Here is a 23,893-nt window from a genome sequence, read left to right on the forward strand (position 1 = left end):
AAAAGAAGAAGCCACTTTTGGAATGTATTATAGAAAATAGATTTGTTTTAATATATTGTTATAGAAGAGAAACTATGAATATTATCTAATATAATTAGATTATTAAAACTTCCAATCAAAGTTGAAAATACTTATTTTTTCTTAGGCTTGATGATATATGACCCCCCCCATCTTTACAATTTAAAATGATTCATGATATTTCTAAACAAGAGAAGAAGGCTTAGCAGAACTGTATGGACACCCCCTGGCCCCAGAAACTTCTTCCCTTTCTCCTGTGAAGCAAAGCAAAGCAGAGCCCCGGCGGTAACATTAGTTCAGCACTAGATTTTCATTTTTCACAAAACATCAAATTTTATAATATATTCAGGATTTAAACTGGGGTGGGGATATGCATTTTGACAGGCTAGGCAATGTTATGAAAGAGTCAAATATGATATTTTCCTTTGAATTTTAATCAAATCATGTCTATGTTCATTAAAAAAGAGGTTAGAGCTATATTTATGAAGGGTGGACGTATTGACTTACTTTATCTAGTTATAGAGTAGCTAGCTTATTCAACTTGTTATCATAGCTATTAAACTACAGATTCAAGCATAGTACATTTTGGAATATTCCATTTCCCACAGAATAGTACAATAACCAGTATGATAATTAAATCTTTACCAGGTGTAGGGAAAATTGATTTATCTGCCATTGTCCTTTTTCTCCCCTAAATGTACTATACAATTTAACTGCCCTGTTCTACAGCTAACTTTCTAGAAAAATACTTCCTATTCCTAAGTCTAAAGAAAGTTAAGAACGTATTATATGCATGCATAATGCTTAATTCCAGGGAAGGCTATGATGGATATAATTCTACATCCCTTTCTTCCCACATAATTTCAACATCCTATGTAATATTTTTAAAAATTGGGGAACATTGATTTATCATGCAATTGTCCTATGCCTGGATCCCTGAGGGCATGTGTTTGCTACACAAGGGTAGTTAGATTGGATAATTATGAAACCGTATTTCACAAGATTTTTCCTGACAGACAAAATTTGACAGGATGTTAATTTTATAAAATCTAGGTATATCTTGACCTAAGGGGTTGTTATGGAAAATTTAAACTCCCCCTGTAGATGTTATGGCTTGAATTTCACCAGAAATGTTAAGCTAAATCGTTTCACTATAACTTATTTTATTATCGGGGACAAGGGAATGGAGGGAAATAAGTTTTATAATTCTGCTTGTTAGATGTAACACAGTACCAGAATAAATTGTGAACTATTTTTTTTTATAAAATCATAGTTTTTTTTTGGTCGTTTATATTCTGTTAAAATCGTTTTACACCTCTCCCAATTTGCTGAATTAGTTGTTTTATATTATTTTATACGGCTGAGACTTTTTAGGATCATCATAAACAAGTTTTTATTAAATATAAAAAATGTTACCTAATTCTACAAAAAGTGTGTTAGTCCATTTAATCGTTTTGATTTCAGACACATTGTTAGTTTCATTCTAATTTTGATGTTATTCTAAAATATAAAGTAGTAAGGTTTTTTGTCTCAAGCTAAAGATCTCTGAAATTGCTGGTCCTAATTTTTAAAATTGTCTTGGGGTAGCTTTAGGCTACCTTCCTGACTAATCCAACTATCCCTTAGAGGCAAAAAATGCAACTTTTCAAAATTAGAAATTAGGTTATTATAAACAACATGCAAAGTTGTTTAAAATTACTTTTAATTATTTCTGGAAATTCTATTTTTAGGTAATAATTGTAATAAAATTACTGAAGTACAACTTCATGTAATATGCATTGGGGGTAACTTTTTTTTCTGCAAAAAATATGACCTAAGTAATCAAGAAAAATCCAGTTTTATGGGTAAAACATAATGCAAAAATATTGTACTTTATCAGGCAGGTGATAAAAAGCCAATAGAGGCCTTTTGGCGTACAAAAGTTATGTAAAATAATGCGTTAAAAACGCACCTTTACAGACACGAGGCCCAAATTTTGAACTGCACCGCCCCCCCCTCTCGCCCCCCTACCCCAAAATTCTCTCTAAAATATATTATATATATCTGTTCTAAATATATATTTATCAACCTTTTTTTACAAAAAATTTAACACATACACACACTTGATTCTCTCTCTCTCTCTCTTTGTCTATCAAATGCTTTGATGATATCAAAAGAAAGATAATTTTATCATAAGGATACTATTACATACAATGCGCTTAATGTACAGAAACTTAATATTTTCTCCGTAAAAAAGTATTTTTTGTGGCCAAAAGGTTTAAGGAATTCTAAGAAGTATAAAACATAGTTTTATACAAATGAAAAAAAAAGAACAAAATCTTTCTTTAAATGTTATTGAAATATGGTTATTTTTAGATTAAAAACTTCTCTTAAATCTTTTTCTGCCTACCCAGTTTTGAATATTTTTGTCTCTTTGTTTATTATACTGCACATGAATGTATGAATGTTTACATTTTGCCAGACAAATCAATATGTTGCAATATTCTTGCTCATGTATATTTTCTTATATTTTCCAGCGTTTTTTGACCCATATTTCGTTTTTTTATCACTATGGATTGAAGTGTAATGATAGCTTTTTGCCTGTCCGTGTGTTGTATAATATAAAAAATACCAAAACTTCTATTTTAGATACTAGCAGGCCTCAACTTTCAATTTTAGTTCTAAATAGAAAAATAATTTTTTAAGAGGGTTGTTTTTTTTTCTTCTAGTGGCGATTTCTCTTGAAAGGGTTGAGGTCACCTGCCCGTAAATAGTTATAAACCTTCTTTGAACTCATATGAAGGTTTACTGTGAAGGAGAACCATATCGGTTCAGCGGCTATCAAGATCCTTTCCTACACACACAGACAGACAGACTTTATGTTACTTTTATAATAGTAACAACAAGCCAAGTAAATCATTTAACCAAACTGATAAAGTAAATTATAAAGTTGAAGCTCTGTTGAATAACTAAAAATATGAAAATCAGATCCAATATTTTCCTTGTAAAAGATATAAATTTTTGTAAAATATTGGCAAGTTTTCCTATCTTTTGTTCAAATTTCTAGTTCAACATGTACATTTTTAAGCAAGGAAGTGCAGCTCAAAATTTTGCCCCATAAACTTAATAGTTTTGCAAGTAATTTCAACATATGATTGTACAATAAGATGCTTTACAATAACTCTACTGTCTTATGGTTTTGGTGATTTTATTCTTTCTCTTCAAGCCAATAAATCTGTTCAATATTTGAAGGATTTAATATTTTTTCCACTCGCCGCTTGCCTTTGTTGTTTTTTCTTCCATGGAAATTTTAAATCGTGTGCGTTTTGGTATTTTTCCACATAATACGCTGCTGCCATGTCTGTCCACACCCCTTAGATAGGAATCTGCATGATTTGGAAGATTTTTCAAGTATCTAATAATTTTTTCCATCTACGCACAAAAAATATATTTAAATAAGTTTAAAATTGCTAATAATATATTCATATTGGTTGCTTGTGCTTGTGTGTTAATTTGTTCAATATGATCTCGACTACGGTTTGGCTGTTGTTGTTCAATGTTTTCGAAGTGTCTATTTTCCCCCCATCCAAAAAAAATGTATTAAAAGAGTGAAACAATAGGTTATTTAATTTTATTTTGAAGACAAAATGCAAAAGTAGAATAATCACGTTGGAACATTTATTTGCATGTATCACTTGCTATGAACGTGATACTCCTTGTTTGACATTTAAAAGTCTAGTTGCAAGTAGAGAGGGCTAGGACAACGACAGAAAAAGTAATCTCAACCCCATAATTTCAGGCAAACTTCCAATGCATCTTTTTTTCATTAGAATTAAGGGGAGGATTAATATATCCTCCATGGCCCATTGGTCACCCTGGTTACTAAGCATGCTGTGTGCTGCCTATAAGGCTCCACACAAACGTTTTTATTATCAATGCATTTATACTGTATGTAGAGGGATCTTTCATATGCTCAGAGAAAAGCATAAGTTAATTGGCCCAGAATGAGATATTTTGAAGCAGACTATATTTCAACTTTTTGGATGTGGGGATGAATTAATCTTATGTGTGGAACTGTGTTTTAGTTATTATGGGATGGAAATACCATTATTTTAGATGTCTTAATTGTCTCCAACTTCTTAGCCAGTCATAATATTCTTCCTTATTTGGGCAAAATTATGAAATAAACAGTTATTCAAAGGAAAGCTTAAGCAAAATGGAAATAATTAAAAATGTTATTTCTATTGACCTATCTTTACATCCAAAATAAAATATGAATGAATATAAAAACTCAGTGATTCGTGGATATGACAATTGCAAAAATAATTCTTCTCCTAAAGTTTTGATTGATAACCAAACTCTTTCTTTGGAAGCAGGTAAATTTTGGGTACAGAATCAAGAATGGTAACCGGAATTGTCTACTCCCTCCTCCCTGTTAAAACTAGTTACATAGAAAAGCCTAGAACAAATAGATTCCACTTTCATATGAAATACAGACAAACCATTATGAAATTCTGTTCATCTGATTACGTTTTCAAAGATTTTTTTTGCAAAATAAAATATTTATTAGTGGTGAAATTGCATTTTAATGTAAAGATTTCTGCATTGCATTTTTTTGTTTGTATCGCTATAATAATCACTTTCCCATATAAGATAGATATTTTTTCATTTTATTTCTGTGTGTTTATATAACGTATGATTTGGATTTTTATGGCAAGAGCCTTTTAACTTTTAACAAGAAAATATACTTCCCTTTTAGAAACTGTTATTCTATATACACAGAGTTTTTTTAGGGTATTTACCGGCTGTTATTTTCTTTATAATAATTATTTTCTGTATTTTACAAAATGACCAAAATAAGACTTTTCTAAAAAGGTGCTGTTAAATCTTTTGAAACTATCAAGAAACACTTTTTAAACAGAATGCCCTACATTTTACATATTTTCGCCCTTGTTGTAGCAGAACAAACTGCGAAGTTTATAATATGTTTATGCCTAATTAATAAAATATTGTGTTGATACTAAAACACATTTGTGAACGCATGCATATTTGATTACCTCTTTTCCTTAATAAATATTAATCATCAAAGAAAAAATGCATTAATGTTTTTTTATTCATAGTACAGTTGGTTTATCCAGACATATATTTTAACTTTTTGAAGCCACTATGTTTTTTTTTATCTATAAAAATATGACATCTAAATAAAAAATGTTTTACCTCCCAACTTTTTCTACAATTATGATTACAATGATTATTATTAAGTATAGTGATATATAATAGCATAATATCTTATATAAAAGTAACATGTTTACTGTGAGTCTGTTAACAGCTGAACCGACATACAAGTTTACCGGGAATGTTCCGGTAAAACGACCCTCCCAAGAGAAATCGCCCCTGAAAAAGATGACCCCACCAAGATATCAATGTTAAAATCTGCCGGAAACTTAATTTTCCTACATTTTTTTTGCATATAAATATGACTTTCAACATATCTGTAGAAGCTTTAATTTATCTAAGTTTGATTGAAATGAAACTACCTATATCTAGTAAATTACTCATAAATTATACCTATTTCAATCGATATATTATTACTTGGATGTTTTACCAGATTTTTATTTACTCTGATAAAGTAATTCTCGTAGCTGGCTAAAAACACCCCCCCTTCCTCTACTACATTTATCCCATCCCCTCCCCTCTTACTGAATGAACGAACTGACCAATAAATAAGGTCCATATTAGCAAGCTATATTGACAACAAATTTCCCTCTATCAATATATCCACGTATATCCCATATCCATTTCTATTTCACTAAATCTAGATTAAACCAGGACTATATAGTTGACTCTAGTCTGTAATACAGATTTCTTTTAATTTCTACTTGCTAAGCAGTTTTCAGGGAGTATGATAGAACTTCATGGAAATTATCTATTTAAGAGATAAGGTAATTTTATATATATGTGCTTTTCAAGGAGGATAATTGAATCATTAACTGCTTTATATAATCAAAATATACATTTCAAATAGTGAAAGCTAATTTAAGATGCTAATCTCAAAGAGGATAAAATTTGCATTTAACTTTTCTACCAGTTAAAATTAATATCTTTCCTTAGTAACTTTTGTTGTTGTTGATGATAACAGGTGCTGCATCATGATGATATAAACTGACAACAAGCTGAACAAATATTTTACCTCATTTATAATTGTTCAGATTGCTTAAAAGTTTAAGAAAAATATTTTTTTTTAAGGAGGAAATATTGTTTTCTAATACTTGAATAATACCTTAACTTCTATGCACTAAGCATAAATAATCACAATTATTGAAGAAACTATTTTATTATTAGGCATCTTTATCTCGAAAAATGTTGTAGCTTTCAATTGAATTCCTAGCAATTAATATTATTATTGCACATATAAACGTTTTCTTGGAGATTTAGCTTAATTATCCTGGGAGGGAGGCGACATTGGGCTGTTTATTACTCTAGTCCCCAAAGTTTTATAATAACATTTTTTTATTCATTGGCTCAACAACTATGGTGACTTTTAGTGTATTTTGATCGGTTGGTTTATTAAGTTGATTGTGCAAACGTTGCATCCACTAAATGTAATTTACAAAGGGGTAATTTTGTGTATCATCAATTTATCGGTCATTGTCTTTAAGTCTATAATAATTATCATTTAATATGAATTATTATTTGATTTTAAACACGTCTTTCATGTTTTCAATATTTGAAAAATTTCTATAAAAAACTAAGTAGGTAAATTTCAAAGATTTATTATTAAACAAGGATGACAACATCCATAAGTAGCGAAGCTTAAAAATTATGGATGGATATCCGGAAAAAAATTAACTTTATTGCAGTTTCATAAAAAAACACTAAACTAAAAAATCACGAAACCTTGTTCGATTTATAACGTGAAAATCTAGGAATCGATCTAGCACCTCAGCAAATTAGCAAATCTTAATGAAACTTTGTGGGGATAAGTAAATTGGGAACTTATTTAATTCTTAAAAATATCAGCCGTCTATCTCAGAAAGTAGTAAAGAAAATCATGAAAACCTAAAAATCTAGGAATCGAACTAGCACCCCAACCAATAAGCAAATCTCGATAAAACTTAATAAAAGTATGCAGAATATGAAAGTATTCAACCCCTGAAAATTTCAGTTGTCTATGTTGAATAGGAGTTGAGATAATCATGAAAACTTAAAAATGTAGGAATCGATCTAGCACCCCAACCAACTGACAAATCTTAATGAAGCTTGGTGAAAATTTGAAGACTGTTAACATAATTAATCCCTGAAAATTTCAGCTTTCTATCTTTTATAGGAGCCGAGAAAATTACGTTTCCCCCTTTCTGTCTCAGACAGATGTCATACGGACGGACATTTCGAATTATAGAGTAGCTTCGCTACTAAAAACTCTGCTGAATGTACTACTCAAGTTTTCTGGAATTTTCTAAAATTGATTCAATATAAATATGAGAAGAATGCTATACCTGCAACTTTTCTAATAACAATAAAAACTAAACAGAGTACTTTTGACAAATTATAATACTTCTTTTTAAACAAGAATAACATCTGCCTTAAAGCAAAGCTCTTAAATTAAACAAAATATGACTAACTTCAGACAATAGAAATTTATATAAAAACTGGGCAAAATTTCAACATATCTCTGTATAAACATTCATTCCAAGTTTCAAGCTTTAACTTACTGTTCTACGGACTCTAGTTGTAGAAAAGCTTTGCTTTTAATAACAAAAACAAAGTTTTAATGGGCTGCACTGCGAAATTAAACTTACAAATGAAAAGTTTTTTTACTTACAAAAGTTTGAAATTCATTAAACGTGTTTATAACTCATACTGAGATGTTATATAATTTTACATGAATGAAGACAAATTTGATTTAGTTTCCTAAAAGTTTCCTTTGAAAATCTTGATTTTATTAGGAAATCACATGGGATACTTTCAAAGGGGTAGTTGCACGAAGTGCATTTAAACTTGAATTTAGTGAACTGCATATTTGTTTCTGTTCAATAGTATAAACTACATCTAAAAGACTAAAAGGCATATATTTGAAAGAATTACAATTTTCTACCTTGTAGTTTTAAAATGTCAAAACTTGAAAATCATATTTTTCGGATATATGCAACATAAATGGCTGTCCTGTTTTTCACAAAAACATCATGATGACTATTTAGATGGTGCCTAATTGATTGCAATTCATTGTAATACAAAATTGTTTAGGTATGTTAGATGGTATTCTTGCAACTTATGCTTGGAATCAAACTTGTTAAATGCACTTCATGCAACTATCCATTGAAAAAGTCGAGTTATTTGAAATCTACTGTTTTAATCAAGTTCCAAAAGTTAGACCTCTGTAAAAAATATTTCTTGTTTAGAAATGATTTTTTCTACTTTTTAGCTTTAAAAAGTTTAGAATTCATAAAACGTGTGAATTTTTACTCATCCTTTGATGTTATACATACATATATCTTGCAATTATGAAGTTGTGAAGCCAAAAAGAACAAAGGTGAATTTTAAAGATAGAAAAATATTTTGTTGTAATTAGTTTTAAAAATCTTTCTTTCTTATTTTCTTTTTAAACGAGATGTATTCATTTACATCCTCATTTCTTCAATTATATTAAAATTCAATCACAACTAAATCAAAAGATTTTCCAAAACAAGTAGAAAATTCCTTTACTAAAATAAATTGGAAAGTAATAAAACCAAATCGAAATTCATTTGTTTTAAACATGTATTTTATTACAAGAGTTGAAAACTATGTACTATATTTTTTTACATTTGATACAGACATATTTTGTATATGACAACGTTGCATAATTAATAAGTCTAAATATAAAACAGTCTGGAGGCCTTTTATGGAAAACAAACAAGGAAAGCTAAAACTTTTTAAGGGTTGGAGAAAGAGGTACTGAAAAGTAAATGGTAAAATAAAGATACATCAATAAGCTACAAATAATGAGAGTGTTGGGTTTATTTTAATAACTTTTTAGTTCTGCGGCATACTAGAGAGTTAAAATGGGTTTTGTAATACCAATTGTAAAATTATGCATACTAGGAATTTTTAAAAGCGAAGCTTTTCTATAACTAGGGTCGGTCCGTCCGTACGTCCGTCCGTCCGTAACGGATAGCTCTTTTCGTTAATTTAGGCATGTTAGAATTGTCCTATCGATTTCAAACTTTGCATGGTGATTCCTGTAGAAGTTGGGTTCGAGTTAGAAAGCGTAGCAACTCTATAATCATTACCAGAATGTCCGTACGTCCATTTTAAACATGTTGATTTTTTTACATTTTTAACAACAAAGGGAGAGGTCATTTTCTAGTAAATCCCGTAAAGGTGTGTGTTATAAGGCCTAAAAATAGTAGTAGAACGATAAGGTGCTCTATATATTTGTATTTCCTATTGAATAGAACAATAGGGAAGAAATTTTTTTTTTTTTTTTTTGATAACCGTACCTGGAATATCTGAAATTTCTATCAAACGCTTTGTTTGGCTCAAACTGACACAAATAAAAAAAATATAATTATAATAAATCAACCTGTAAAGAATGACTTCTTCCTTTGTTTAATGGTATAGATTGTTCTTAACCTTTACCTTGTACCTATAGAAAACATTATTATTATAATTATATTTTTTTTTAATTTTTGTCAGTTTGAGCCAAACAAAGCGTTTGATAGAAATTTCGTATTTTTTAGATAATCCAGGTACGGTTATCAAAAAAAAAAAAAAATTTCCCTATTGTTCTATTCAATAGGGAATACATATATCTAGAGCACCTTATCGTTCTACTACTATTTTTAGGCCTTATAACACACACCTTTACGGGATTTACTAGAAAATGACCTCTCCCTTTGTATGTGACTTAATTATCCGATTGGTCTGATTTTTGGTATACTGATTCCTGGAACAACAAAGTACAATATTATTAGCGAAGCAACTCTATAATCAAGTCCTAAAAATGTAAGTATGTCCGTAAACATTATCCTGTATCAAGCAGTTTTTCAACAAATTTACTTACAATTTTTCTTTGACTCTTATACATTTACATTCTGATTATTCAGTTACGACATTTTACAAGTGTTAATGTCCATTTGTCCTACCGTTTCAGAGCTTCGCTTTTATGGATGTTGTCATCCTTGTTAAATAGTAGCCACGGATGCTTAAGTAGTCGCGTTTTGTCAATTAGGAAGAGTCCCTGGACAGAAATTGTCCTATACAAAGTTGGGACTTTCCAACAAAGGTCATGCAATCAAAGGAATGGTTTTCTGAAAGCCAAAGTGGTCGGAGCTTAAAAACAAAAGGATAAAGAGAGGGGTAGGTTTCTGGTAGAATCCGTAAAGGTGTGTGTGTTTTAAGGCTTAGAAATAGTAGTAGAACGATAATATTCACTAAATATGCGTATTTCTCATTGGAAAGAACTATATACAAAAGAATTTTTTTTAAAGTTAACATAAATTTGTATCGTTCTACTACTGTTTTTTACTTATTACACATAACCTTTACGGATTTTACCAGAAACTCTTTTCAATACATAATCTATGTCTGCCTTCTTCCATGATTTGTATTTCATCAATGACCTTGTAAAAACTATACTTTTCTTCAATAAGAGAGGAGGGGGAGAATAGAATAATTTACAACCCTTCAGTCTCTCCCAATGTTCCATCAGAGCGAAGAATTATTTATAGCTCATTGTCATATCCTTGATCTGTGTACCAACCAAGAGAAAAATGTATGAAAGTTCAATACTAATGCATGGATATGACCTACAAAACTTTCGGGTATAGTCCCTTTCGTGACATCGCACCTTAAGGGGCGATTCTTCGTATTTTTCACAGTAGGTTTTCTCTGATTTCTCTGAGGGCTCTAACCCTGCGGGGCCAATTACCTAACCCTGTGGGGCAATCACCTAACCCAATATAACCTAACCTAACCTAAAATAACCTATAAAAAGCCATTTTAAAATACGACAAATCGCCCCTCGAGGTGCGATGTCACGAAAGGGACTATTCCCGAACTTTCCTTTATCATAAATTATTCCAAAATTATTTTACAAACAAGGACAATTTTTTTCCATAATACTATAGAGTTAATGATGTATAGAATAGTTATTTATCGTATCGGTTTACAGACAGATTTCCGCGGATAATTGAATGAAAATGTATAAGCTTAAACTAGCCTAGAGGGCCCAAGATCCGGGCTAACAAAAATGGCATTAAGATTTTTTTTTACTATTCGTAGAAAATAGAAAATACGATTCTATACATGACTTTTCAGTATGGCTGAGAACCGGCTCTAATTCAGCGGAAAATTATTGGTTTCGTAGCCATATTTGAAATGGTCTTTTAAGCGAAAAGTTTCTATAATGGCAGGTATAGTCAATAAATCTCTGAATGTTGCATTTGATTTAAATTGCGCATTTTCTTAAATCCTTTGATAAAAAGGAAGTTGTAGTCTTAAATCCTAACGTCGAACTAACGTATGCTGCACAAATCTTGTTAAAGAGTATCTTCGCTACTTGACAAGGAATTTTTATGGAAATATAACCAAGGATTACAGTATACTTTGCTAAGGGTTAATAAAAACTTCCTTTCTAAGTCAAGTTTACGCAATTTTCATTTGGTTACTTAGAACACATTTATTCTTCCTTTTAGCCTTAATTAGAATTAATATAATGTTTTTAATATTAAGAAATCTCATTTACTTAGAAATTCCTAAGAATTGCGGTTTTTCTATTTATATTCTGTTGAAAAATGCGTCAATGAGGATTATCTATACGCAAAAATACTTCAGCATAAGAAACTATGAATCCAGTTTGAACTGGATATCTGGCCTCAACTCCATTTCACCCTCTAACCTCTCTTACCCCCCTCTTAGTTAACCCTCTTCTCTCCCTTAAAGTTTGCTACTCTTTTTTTTCTGTCTTTGATAATATCAGGGAGGTAAAGACAATGATGGTAAAAAATAGCTTTAACCCCTTCATATTCCAACATTTACCTGGCATCAAAGGCAATATTTCACATAAAGGTTTTGTAGGTGAAGATTCATTTTCGTCCAGTCCCTGGATAATGTAGGCAAAGTGTATTTGTGGGTTTTTGCTCATACTCTCCAAGCTTCACTTTATCCACCTTTCTTGCTTTGTACATCAAAGATGTTATTGCACTTTTCCACAGAGGGTAAAAGGAACAATTCTCTAAACAGGAAAAAAAGGGTGGAAAAATGGTGTTAGATGAGTCACAGTGGAATGTTTGAGGAATTTCAAAAGTTTATATATATTTGTTATTGTTATTCAAAACAAGGCAATAACTTGTTCCAGAAAATTCTTAGATTTTGTTTGTTTAGTTTCATGTTTTTAATATTCAGCATAAATATTTATTCATGAATTTAGAATTAATTTTTTATTAAAATAGAAACTTCAGTCGTCCAGCATAGTACAACTGACACAGATTGCGGATGTTTAGTAATTTTGACAAAACTTCTGGTACACCTTCAGCTTTTGACATACTGGCAGCTAAATAATAATAATGATAATAAAGCTGTGTTGTTAACATAATGGGCTGAAGATTTTTTAACCACTTTAACATAAGAAGCTTTTAGTTGAAATTTGGATTGTCTATAATTAAGCATGAGAACTGATTTTGAAAAGGCAACTGAATATGACTAAGGCTGCTGATTCCTGTAATGATTTTTTTTATTAAACTCATTTTGGTATTGTTCATTCTTAACATTGTGATATTAGCATATTTATGATTCATTCATTGGGATTATATAACACTTTGTGTATTAAATTGAACTAATACTTATGATTTTACTTGGGCTAGAACATTTTTTCTCTATTTTTGAGACTTAATCCAAGTTCTATATATAGATTCAAAGATAATCTGCAAAAGTTTGTAAGATTATGAATTATGTCAGAAATATTCTGAAGTAGAAATAACTAATGAAAACAGATTAAAGAAAAAGTTATACATTGAGGCTTTTACTGAGTTTTTTAATTTGATAATTTTTATGGCACTTTAATCAAAATATAAATGAATTCCTTATTGGTAGTCCTGGCTCACTATAAAATCTTTAATAGAATAATGTTTATTTTCTTCTATTTTGAAAATATTGTTTGTATTTTACCTTTCCTATTGAGATTTTGTACCCTTTCCCCAAAATAATCTTGGAAAACCTTTTTCCAATTTTGTTCCACTGTGCGGGAAGATAATTGATGATAAAGATTATAGTTTTATAAGGAATGGACGATAGGGACAGATTTTCCAACATTTAGTTCTATTTCAGTCATGTAATGTTTTTGTGTATTTTTACTTTTTAGTTCAATTCATAACTATGCCCATTTCCTCTAAAATCCGGATGTGTAATAATACTCTTAAAATAAGAAAGACATTCCCTAAATTTTCAAAAAACTTTCATCAAGGTTAAAATTTACCTAAAGAGCTACAAATCAGCCGCCCATCTTTGGATTTTTAATTGAAATGGTTCTGTGTGTGATTTATAAGTACGCAATTGGAGTATTGTAGTTGTACTATTAATATTAAACATGTTTATTTTTGTAGCGAAGCTGATCTATATTTTTTCTGTGTATCATTACATTTTAAGCCCTGATCAGCCCAGTCATCACTTCATTAACATCATTAAGCCAGCTTCATAATTGTATTAAATAAAAAATCAACAGCTTAATTTTTCCATAATATTTAAATAAATGCAAAGTTTATCTTGTAAAATGATATAATAAACATTAGATTGATAAAATATGTATTTTGTATAAAAATCTTAAAACATTAGGTATCATTTTTATTGATAGATGACTAATAATACATATGAGTCTTACTGTAATAAGATATGTAGAAATGATTAATATAAAATGTTTTAAAGTTTTTTTTTATAAGAACATACATTAAAAAAAACTTTTACATTAGATGACTAATATTTTATGGACTTAAATGTAGAATTTATATGATTTTAACAAAGAAATTAAAAAGGAAATTGAACATGTTTTTCCTCTAATGGTTTAATATTTTTATACAAAATTATACTTACAAGTATGACAACATCCATAAAAATTAAAGTACCCAAAATAAAACAAATACCATAAAGATATCTAGAACAGTAATCTAAACGACCAGTGATTTAAGTTTGGTAAATGGTCATTGGCAAGGGGAAACTAAGTTAAGATCAATTTAAATGAGCGAATACAAGTTAATACACAAAGACAAATTTAGAAGCTATTAGCTTGGAAAACTTAAAATTAGGCTTGCAAGATGAAAAAGTACACTTACAAACATTTAAAAACGAGTTAAGGGCGGAAAAAGTGTCTTTGCATAGTTTAATTAGCGAGCCTCAATTACACCTTTTTGTTGAGGAGCGCATTTCTAGTGATAAATCAAGGTTACATAAACAAGTAGCTAACAAACATAGACAGAAATTATGTGAAATGAAATGAAATGAAATATTTATTTTATGACACATAGTAAAATAGGCATACATATATACATGACATAAATAATCACAAACAAGCAGTAAAATTGATCATGATTAATTAATTACAGTATAATAACAAGGTTAATAATATCCACATAAGACAAAAAAAGTTAATATACGTGTCAAAGGACTAAATAATCTCTCTCGAGGTGATATTAGATAGCCTTTGCAAATATCATAGAAAAATAAGCTAAAAGGTAGTGTGAATCTTTTTATTAAAACGAGAAAGTAAACATTTTATAAGGGTATATTACAGGGATATGAATAGAGAAAGGATTTGCAGATGGAAATGGTAGGATGATTGTGTGAGTGTGTGTGAGTTCATATTAATGATTAAAATACTTATAATTAAGTAAAGAATGGAGAATTGATTAATCTAAGGCTTGTAAAACAGACAACATAGAGGTTTTACATTCTTAGGTGGCAAGAACGACAAAGTAGTCTATTACATGTTATATCTATTCTTGAGAGAATACATTTTTTAAGCTGCTTCTTAAATTGATTTAGGTTTAAGGCATTTTTTATATTGTCACGGTCATTAAAACTATTCCATGTATTAGGTAGAGAACAAAGAGGAAGCCTCTCTACTAAGTTGATTCTGGAAAAAGGAACAGTGAGATTTTTATTGTTCCTCAAATTATAGTTACCATTTAATTCCCCCCTTCTTGGCCACATATTATTAAAAGACCTGGGCAACAAGTTATTTATGTACTCATAAATAAATTTTAATTTAAAATAAAGTGATAAAGATTCAAAGGGTAAAATATTGAGCTCTTTAAATAAAGGTCGAGAATGACTATAATAAGTTGCTTGCTTAATACATCTTACAGCCATTTTTTGTTTTGTTATGATACCAGTAAGATTTGAATGTGATGCACACGAATAAATAAGGATTCCATAAACCAAATGACAATGAAAAATAGAGAAATACAGAGCCTTGAGGGCTTTTTCAGTAAGTAGACTTTGGCATTTTCGTAGACAAAATAATGATTTAGAGAGTTTTTTGTTCAACTCATTTATATGAACTTTGAAATTCAAGGCTGGGTCCAGAAAAATACCTAAAAATTTTATAGCTGGAATATCACTTTCATGGTTGACAAAGTCAATTCTATGTCTAAGTAAAGGGTTAGGGTAAAGGGTATTTGGTTCATTATCATCAAAATAGAGATTGATTTCATTCCAAGGAATAAGAGAGGGGGTAGGATAAAATATAGTGAATTTTGTTTTGTTGGGATGTAATGACATTTGATTAGCCCTAAACCACTGGGAAATATTTTTGAGTTCTGCATTAACAAATTCAACAAGCTCATTCAGGTTTTTACCAGATGCTAATATAGTGGTGTCATCACAGAAGAGAAGGACTTTTAAAAGTGTTGTTTTAGGCAAGTCATTAAAAAATATAAGAAACAAAATAGGACCTAATATGCTACCTTGGGGCACTCCACTATCTATCTCTAATGGATCAGAATCAAAAAGGCCAAATTTAACAAATTGATTTCTACCTGTTAAATATGATTCAAACCAATTGAGCATATTGCCATGGATGCCAAATTTACGTAACTTCATCAGAAGAGTATTTTTGGGAACACAGTCAAAGGCTTTACGAATGTCACAAAAGATTCCAATTGTATACTCCTTGTTATTCATAGCTTTACTAACGTGATTAAGTAGGTGAATCATGGGATGAAATGTTGAGTTATTTGGCTGGAATCCAAATTGTAGTTCATCAATAAGATTATTTTCAGAAAGATATGCTTGCAAGTTAATAGCAATAAACTTTTCTAGAATTTTTGAAAATATAAGAAGTAGAGAAATTGGCCTGTAATCATTAAGATTAAAAGGGTCTCCGCCCTTTTTGAAGACAGCAGTTACTTTTGCAATTTTAAATTGGTCAGGTACCGAACCAAGTTCAATTGATTTATTGAAAATATGGCATAAAGGATCTAAAATATAATGGACAACTTTTTTTAATAAGAATGATGAGATTCCAAGGTTGTCACAAGATTTTTTTATCTCAAAGTTATTAACAATTTCGGTTATATTTGCAGGTGTGATTGGGGGAATATTAAAAAGATTGCCAGATTCTTCAAGATAAGAATCAGGTGGTCTGTCAGTAGGTGGTATAGTCTGTCGAATATTAAGAGCAATACTAGAGAAATGCCTATTAAATGCCTGTCCTATGTTCTTTTCACCAAGAATGTCATTACCTTCAACAATAATTTTATCAGTTGTAAATTTTCTTTTTGAGTTCAAACCAGCTGCATCTTTAATAATTTGCCAACTCTTTTTAAGATTGTTTTGGTTGGAGACAAGAAGATTACTGTAATATAACTTTTTTGCAGTTTTTAAAACTTTGTTATAAATATTTTTATATTTAGTATACAATTCCTTATTCTCAGTTGTTGGAACTTTTGCTAATCTAGATTGTAATTCAAATTTCTTATTCCTAGACCTTAATATACCGTTGGTCATCCATTTTTGAATGAAGTGGTAATTTTTATTAAATCTGATTTCTTTAACAGGAAAGTTTTTCTCAAAAGAAGATTGAAATAAGTTTTGGAAAATAGCATAGCTTTCTGTAGGGTTATTTTTTTCAAAGACTTCATTAAAAGACAAATTACTTAAGTCATCTTTAAAGCTTTCAATATTATTGTCAGAAAAGACTCTGGTGGAAATTACTTTTGGGCTTGGCTTGTGTTTATTAGTGCTAATAAAATGAAAAGTTGAAAAGTGATCACTCAAATAAGTGGTTATTATTCCAGCAACCATTTGATCCTTAATATCATTTGTCCATATGTGGTCAATAAGTGTAGCTGTATTATTATGGGCTGACACTCTAGTAGGATTAGAGATCAGCTGCAGGAAGCCAGCGCTGAAGAGCATGCTGACGAAATCAGCTGTATAGTTATGTACATTGTAAGATAATAAATCTAGATTAAAATCTCCACAGAGAATAGCTTTACATTTTCTCTCATTAATAGAATCTAAAATACCCTGAAAATGTTCCAAAAAAAGCTCAATTTGCATATTAGGTGTGAGATTGTTTACACCAGTGCTAGGAGATCTGTAAAAATTACCAATTACAAGTTTTTTCTTGTTGTTAAATTCTAATTCAATAAATAAGCTTTCAATAATTTTTTCATGAAAAATGGAGTACTCATTTAGAACAGAGAAATTTAAAGATTTGTTAATATAATATGCTACCCCTCCACCAACGAAAGTTGATCTTGTTTTAAATACAATCGGATGTCACCTCCTAAGTAAAGAAAATAGACAAATACCAAACTTTTTACAGCGAGATTGTAGCCATAATGATTCTACAGCAAAAAAATCTCGTAAATTTGTTAAGAGAAATAAATATAGACGCAAAAAAGTTAAAATTGACAAAAGCCTCAGAAATTCTCTTGTTACAAATTATAGTGATATTCCTCTGTCTAGAGACATGCAGAGTTTGCTTAATAGGGGCCTTAACTATAGTGTCACCCCAAAAACAGTTAATACAACAAATGTTATAGCTGGGTTTGATAAGCTACGTAGAACCATGGCATGGACTGAAGAATTTTACAAAACTGACCCTGAATTTGTCCCTGATAAAACTTACGTGAAAAAACCTTGGAAACCTGTCAGTACCAACCTGGTCCCAGACGAACCTAAAGAGGGCCGCCTTTATGGTCTTGTTAAAGATCACGTGGCCAAAGAGAAGTGGCCACAGAATAGCAAAATTCCCCCCCTGCGACCTGTAGAAAGTGCATCTGGTACCACTTTTGAAAACTGTTCACACTTTGTTGACATGCACAGTAATGACATTGTTAAAAGCCTGCCGTCATACTGGCAAGATACACCTGACATGCTGCGTTTTTTTAAGTCAGAGAACGATGCCGGACCGCAGCCGCCTGGCACAATTCCGGTCACCTTAGACGTGCAGTCTCTATACACAAATATACCAATTCAACAAGGTATAGAGACTTTCCGCTACTTTTTGAACCAGAGACAAGATAAATCTGTACCAACATCGTTCCTGATTATACTTCTTACATTTGTCCTTACGTGTAATATTTTAGTATTTAATAATACTTTCTACCTACAGACTATAGGCACCGCGATGGGCTCAAGAGTCGCCCCGACGTTCGCGTGTCTATTTATGGCTGGTGTAGAGCAATTGGCTCTAAAAAGATGGAAAGGCCTTCAACCCCGACATTTTCGCAGATATATTGACGATATATTTTTCTTATGGAATGGTAGTGAAAATGAGCTTTTAAAATTTATTAAACATTTAAATGACTTCCATCCATATCTTAAGTTTACAGCCAATTATGATTTCACCAAGAAAACCGTTGTTTTTTTGGATACAGTTATTTCTGTGACAAAGGATAACTTTATCAAAACTGACCTTTATGAGAAACCGAGGCGAAAATGCAACTATCTTTCGCCCTTATCCTGTCACCCCTCACACATTACTGAAAATATACCTTACTCATTAGCGTTAAGGCTAAAACGTATTTGCAGTGAAAGTTTAGATTTTTTAAACAAATTAGATTGTTTGAAAATAAAGCTTTTATCACGTGGTTATAAAGTTAATTATATAACAAAAGCTTTTGATAAAGTGAAAATTATTGATAGAAATGTTGCTTTACAAAAAGTTGTTAAGCAATCTGAAATAAAACGCCCAGTTTTATCTTTACAATATGACCCCCGTTTACCCTCTATTTCAAATATAATTTTTAGATTTTGGAAAATTATGGTAAAAAATCCTAGACTAAAAAGAATTTTTCCCCACCCACCAATGATTACTTGGACTAGGCCAAAAAATCTCAGAGAATTTTTAATTCGAGCCAAACTTCCTGCTTTAAATGATCGAAAATCAGAGAGAAAAAAGATTGGTTTTAAACATTGTAATAGAAATTGTAATCTTTGTAAACATTCACCCAGATTTGCAAATTATTTAACATCATCAACAACAAATGAAAAATTTCCTATTCTCTCTAGTATGAATTGTTTATCTTCTAATGTAATTTATTGTATAACATGTGTTAAACAATCTGGCAATTGTAGACTAAAACCACAGTACATTGGTAAAACAAAAAATCGTATTTGTGATAGATTTAATGCCCATAACAGTTCCATTAAACCAAATTCAACCAAAGCTGTAGGTATTCATTTTTCTTCTAATGGACACCAGCCCAATGATTTTCAAATGGTGCCATTAGAGCAAGTGCAGAGTAATGACCCTTGGATTTTGTTATCTAGAGAAAAATATTATATACATAAATTTGACCCTGTATTAAATATTAGAATGTAAAATGCAGTTGCAATGTTTTAAAAAAAATGAAAATAACAACCACACCACAATCCCCTCTTGCTACGCCCATTCAAAATCTTCAACCCTTTCTTTCAGCTGTTTTTTTGTTTGTTTTGAAATGGTCTGCTGTTAGACCATAAATAGATATGTAGCGGGAGTGTAAATATGTTTAAAATGTCAAAAAAGTTTATAGGTATGTGTTTTTATTAATATGAATTATGAAAATTTAATTTTAACAGCATTTCTCATTACATAACCTTTTATAAAGATGCGATGCATCTCTACAATTCTTCAAATCAAAAAGAAAAAAACAAACGTTAAATATCTTATTCAGATTCTTCAAAAATAGACTTTTTGTATGTATTATTTACTGATTTGTGTTTTTTTCCTTTACAGGACGATTGAGAATGATAACCTTAGTTATTGAAATATATATATGGCCTGTACAAAGATGTTAGTTTGATAAAGTAGTCTTGGGTTGAGATGGATCAATAGCCTTTAAAATTAAAAACTTCATTAAAATATAACAGCCGAGCAAAATGAACTTAAACCCAGAACCACTTCATTATGCAATCTACATTTTCCTGGATATTTTGTCTACGGTAGACCATAAGTGTACAGCTTTACAGTACATTGTTTCTATTTGTTAAAGCAACACGTATTATAAAAGAAAAAGATTCTGTTTAAAGTAAAATGCTCATATTTCAATCAAAATCTATTTTTTTTATTTTTTACCGATCCACTTCATTATGCAAATCAAAAGAAAATCAATGAGAAAACGTTTGCTTTGCCCTTTTCACCACTTCTAAAAAATAGTTCTGATAAGATAACAATTTTTTAAGGGATTTATGCATTAATTATACCTAATGAAAAACAGTTTAAGGTAGATTTTATTGATTTTTCTAAATAAGAAATAATTGAAAAAAAGAAATTCTATCCCTATCACTTTAGAGGACAGCTGCCAACCCCAATTCTTATGGATGAAGCTAAATACATGTTAAAAATAAAAATTAGCCTGAAAAGTATACAAAAATGTTTTTTGTTGTGTTAAAAAAATCCATTTTAAAATCTTGATTTTGAGGATGATGGCCTTTAAGATGCTCTTACTGGTGGTGATGGTGAGCTAAATGTTACTAAAGTGCATGCCCATGAAGAAAACTTATATATTGAACTATGGTCCAATTTTTGTAGTCATAGCAGCCTACAGCCAAGCAATGTTAAAAAAGAAAAAAATTGCAATTTTAATTACTAAAATTCATAAAGTAAATAATGTAGTTTTTAGATAATGGTTATATTTCATGTCGAGAGGCTCCACTGGAGGCTGCTATGACTACAAAAAATGGTACATAGGTTAATAGACAAGTTGTTGTAATGGTCATGTACTTAGATAAAATGTAGCTCACCTTCACCACCAGTAAGAGCATCTTAAAGGCCATCATCCTCAGAAACAAGATTTTAAAATGGATTTTTTAACACATCAAAAAACATTTTTTGTATACTTTTCAGGGTAATTTTTATCTTTAACTGTATTTAGCTTCATCCATAAGACTGGGGGTCAGCAGCTGTCCTCTAAAGTGATAGGGATAAAATTTCTTTTTTTCAATTATTTCTTATTTAGAAAAATCAATAAAATCTACCCTAAACTGTTTTTCATTATAATTAATGCATAAATCCCTTAAAAATTCTTATTTTATCAGAATAATTTTTTTGAAAGTTGTGAAAAGTGCAAAACAAACGTTTTCCCATTGATTTTCTTTTGATTTGCATAATGAAGTGGATCGGTAAAAAATAAAAAAATATAGATTTTGATTGAAATCTAAGCATTTTACTTTAAAAAGAATCTTTTTCTTTTATCATACGTGTTGCTTTAACAAATAGAAACAATGTACTGTAAAGCTGTACACTTATGGTCTACCGTAGACAAAATATCCAGGAAAATGTAGATTGCATAATGAAGTGGTTCTGGGTTTATATTTCGCTTATGATGACGTAACTGAGACGATTTCAGCTTTCGGAGAAATTAAGTAGATTCGCCACTAACCCTAGATATATTTTTATGAGTTCTTCAAAAGTACTAAAGAACACTCGTTTATTATAAGCAAAACTACTCTTAATATCTAATTTGTTAGTCCGTTATGCATCGGTGACGTCATGTGACTTGTTTAAGTCATTTTTTGCCCACACAATCACACACAAATATGATTTTTTATCGTGCCATTCAAAGTAAACGTCATGACTTTCAGTTAGATATTACATTTTTTATGGTCACCTCAAGAAAAAAAAAGGTAATTAAAACGACATGTAAGAATCACTATGAAACTAAGAAAAAAACACGTATAAATCACTTTTTAGCTATGAATTTCCCCTAAATATTACAGCTTTTTATCTTTGTTTTTGAAGGCCAGAATTTCACGTAACTCTCATGCACAGGCAAATACTTATCTTTTTAAACTTGCGCAAAGCTTTCAATTTAAATAAGAAAGCTAAAATGACGGTAGCTCTTTAAAACAACATGATGCAACTCAATTTTAGCTAAACAACTGTAATGGTTGAAGTTTACATATTTCAATGATAGGGTACATTTTATTAAGATTTTTATATGTGTAGTGGGAGGAGAACTAAATCAGTTGAAGAGTTGAATTGAATGCAACAAATGAGGCAAACATAACTCAATTAAAATTAATTAAATCGCTTGTTATAAAAATCTTAAAAGAAAATTAGTCATCTATTATTTTACAAGATTTATAAATGTGAGGATGTTTTAGGGGGTTAACAACCCCCTAGTTTAACCCCCTAAAACATCCTCTTTGTAGGATTTATTAAAAGCCAGATATCATCACCAATGACAAATCCTAGCTGTTTTAATCATAAACTTCATGTGAAATTTCATCAGATAAAACAATGTTGATCATACATTCTTTAAAGGTTCTATTTTCAAATCATTAAAAAATGTTTATTTCACAAAAAGCATTTGAGCAGTTTTGTAGAACGACCAAAATGACAACTAGGGAAGTTTTTTAACACGAACTCTACTAACTGTAACTGTATTCTTAATCATGCTTTTTATTCAACTTTAGACCGGCAAAATTTAAATGCAAATATTCTAATCTTATTTGTTTATTGTATAATGTCAATTTATTTATGCAAATTAGCGCATTTTGTGACATTTTAATTTTATGTTGTGTGTGTTTTTAATGTTTTGTGGATGCTTAAGAATGCTGGAATTTTCCCTAAAATTATCAAAGATTTGGGAAATTACTATAAAAATTTAACAGCAGGACAGACAAAGCTTTAAGTCCAACAAGAATTTATGCATTAGCAGAGGGCCAAGTAAAAATTAAAATATATGTTAATCTGTTTATTTTGTAATAAATTAACTGCATGTAAGAGTATGAGATAAACGTGCTGAATTTGATAATTCATAATCATGGACGATGTACTATAAAGTAATCTTCTTTCCAGTATGGCTTCAAAACCGACTAATATCCGCTAGATGAGAACCGGTTCTCCGCCATAATGGAAAATCACGTATAGCATCGTATTACAGACATTTTCCAGAATTATTACAATTAATATTTTGTTTTGTTTTGTTATCCAGAGCCTTCGGACATTTGGGTCTAACAAAGCTAGTTTTAATTTTAATGTCCGTGGAAAGCTGTCTATATTACGATGCGATAAATGATTTTACCCAATTCTAATGTATATAATTTTGCCTTCAGAACCTTTCAAATTGGGCGATGAAAAGGTTTTAGCTTTGTTTTCAGAATTTTTATCTCAATCTTTTTAATGAATATTGCAAAATGGATGATTTTCTTAATTCAAAAATGCATTTGTAGTTGTCCTATAAAATTTTTACAGTTAGCGACAACAAAATTGTTATAATCAGAGCTTTTCTATGATTTTATCTTATTCTTACATAAATTGATCAAACAGTTCTCTAGAAAAGCTATAGGTATATCATGTCATAAATAATATATGTGTTGTGTAGCCCAATAGATTTCAGAAATACATGTAAGAATTTTTTTTATTTTTTTTTTCGGCTAGTTAAAATGTCTTATCATATCGTTGTTGTTTTGTTGAGCATTTTAAGAA

General features: G+C 30.2%; 1 protein-coding gene across 1 annotated transcript in view; it reads left to right on the forward strand.

Moving 5' to 3' along the window:
* LOC145312951 (uncharacterized) overlaps positions 1-23,893 on the forward strand; it is an 89,255-nt gene that overhangs the window by 3,186 nt on the left and 62,176 nt on the right. The window lies entirely within an intron of this gene.

The sequence above is a fragment of the Acartia tonsa genome, chromosome 3 (assembly GCF_053477335.1).
Source record: "Acartia tonsa isolate MP-2025a chromosome 3, ASM5347733v1, whole genome shotgun sequence".
NCBI lineage: Eukaryota > Metazoa > Arthropoda > Copepoda > Calanoida > Acartiidae > Acartia > Acartia tonsa.